This window comes from Orycteropus afer, unplaced genomic scaffold (genome assembly GCF_000298275.1).
Source record: "Orycteropus afer afer isolate SDZICR_OR568_19922 unplaced genomic scaffold, OryAfe1.0 scaffold00898, whole genome shotgun sequence".
Lineage (NCBI taxonomy): Eukaryota > Metazoa > Chordata > Mammalia > Tubulidentata > Orycteropodidae > Orycteropus > Orycteropus afer.
The window spans coordinates 132,776-135,331 of NW_006922485.1; positions in this window are offsets into that span (position 1 = coordinate 132,776).

Below are 2,556 nucleotides of genomic sequence, written 5' to 3' on the forward strand. Positions count from 1 at the left end.
GTCCATTTCAGCTCACTAATGCCTAGGATGTCAATCTTTATGCATTCTATTTCATTTTTGACAACTTCCAATTTTCCTAGATTCATACTTTGTACACTCAATGTTCCGAATTTTTTAAAAATTTTTATTGTGATTTGAGTGAATGTATACAGAGCAAATTCATTTTTTCCATACAGCAGTTCATATACAGTTTGCCTCAGATCATGGACTGCAATTGCCCAAAATGTAACAGTACTCTTCCCACTTCCTCCTTCTTTTCCCTGTGTCCTTTCCTCCCTTGTATTCCTACACTGAGCTGTCTCCCTGTGCATACACTGCCCTTCTGTTCTCCCATGATTGATCTCTCCAAGGAACATATGTACCTGAAGTAAAATTTCAGCTCATATGCCTGTCTTTTATTTGGATATAAGCCACAGGAGTGAGTTCAACTCCAGACCTGAAGGACAGCTAAGGCATAGTCTTGGTTTCACCAGGCTCCATCAAACCTGCAAACCTAGTGGTTTTTTTTTTTTTTTTTTTTGAGTTTTGTTCCACGTTGTTCTCCCACTCTATCCAGGATCTTCTACACAGGCTTGCTAACAAAAATCTCCCCCATATTATGAAGGAAGAAAAGATATTTGTCCAAGTAGCTCAACGCACCCCATACAAGATAGATCCCAAGAGAAAGTCACCAAGATATATCATAATCAAACTCTCCAAAACAAAGAAAAAAAAATAGAATTGTGCAAATGGGGAATGAAACCAAATGTACACTTTATGTTGAATGTAAAATAATCTCTTAAAATAGAAATTAAAAAAAATTGTGCAAGCAGACCGGGGGGGTGGAAATGTCACCTACACTGGATAAGCAATTAGACTCAGTTCTGATTACTCAGCAGAAACCATGCAGGCAAGAAGGTAAGGGAACAGCATATATAAAACACTGAAGGCAAAGCATTTCCAACCAAGAATTCTATATCCAGACAAATTGTCCATCAAATATGAGGGTGAAAACAAGACATTCTCAGACAAACAGAAATTAAGGGATTTTGTGAGAACCAGACTAACCCTACCAACTCTACAGGAAATACTTGAGGAAGTCCTTCAATAGAGAACACACAACAGAGAACAACAAACTAAAATCAGAACATGTGACATCAACACTAAAACCAAATCAGAAATAGATGCTCAAACAAGCTCACAAAACATTGTACACAAAGAAACAAGGGAGTCAATCTGCACATGACACCAACAACAAAGAAAATGGAGGGAATAAAATCTCTAAGTATAAAACTTCCAAATGGAAAGGAAGATAGGACAATGTCCTTATAGAACAGACTTTTCCAAAATTATAGAGACAAGAATTTGCTCCAAAATAACCCCAGAGAAAATTAACAATCTCCCTAAGCAATCCCAGAAAGGAGAACATATGGGCTAGGAAAGCACAAAACCAACAATAAAGAAGAAAGGAGAGGAAACACTTACTAATAAAATGAACTCGGCACAGAAAAGTATTTAGACCAATGAAATCTCCAACAACATGACAAAAAAACACAATAAAATGACAGTAATCAATACATACTTATCACTAATTACACTCAATGTAGATGGACTAAATATACCAGTCAAGAGAAAGAGAGTAGCAAATTGGATAAGAAAAGAAAACCCTTTGCTGCCTACAAGAGACCTACCTTAGACACAAAAATAAAAACAAAGTAAAAGCTGAAGTGTGGAAAAAAATACAAGTCAATGGTAATCAAAAAAGAGCAGGAGTGACGATATTAATTTCTGATAAAATAGGCTTCAAGGTGAACAACAGAATAAGGGAAAAAGATGTACACTATATGTCTAAAAGTTTCAATTGACAAAAAGGAACTTACAATAATAAATATTTATGCAGCAAATGAAAGTGCTCCAAAATATGTGAAGCTAATATTAACTGAATTGAAAGGGAATATAGACAACTCTATGATATTAGTAAGAGACTTTAACACACCACTTTCAAGGAGGGACAGAACCAATAGGAAAAACTCAACAAAGATACAGAAGAACTCAACAACACAATCAACCAACTTGACCTCATAGGCATATACAGAGCACGCCACTCAACAAAAGCACAATTCACATTCTTCTCCAGTGCCCATGGATCATTCTCCAGAATAGATCATACGTTAGGGCATAACACAAGTCTCAATAAATTCAAAAACACTGAAATACCACAAAGCATCTTCTCAGGTCACAATGCTATAAAATTAGAAATTAATCATAGGAAGATCAAGGAAAAAACATCAAACATGTGGAAGTTGAATAATACACTGCTCAAAAGCTACTGGATGACAGAAAAAATAAAGTGTGGAATAAAAAAATTCCTAGAAACAAATGAGAAGAAGATACATCTTACCAAACCTATGGGACACAGCAAAAACAGTACTCAGAGGTCAATTTATAGCAATAAATGCACACATCAAAAAAGAAGAAAGAAACAAAATCAACACTCTAACTCAACAACTCCAACAATTAGAAAAGAGCAACAAAAGAAACCTACAGAATCCAGAAGTAGGGAAATGATAAAGATCA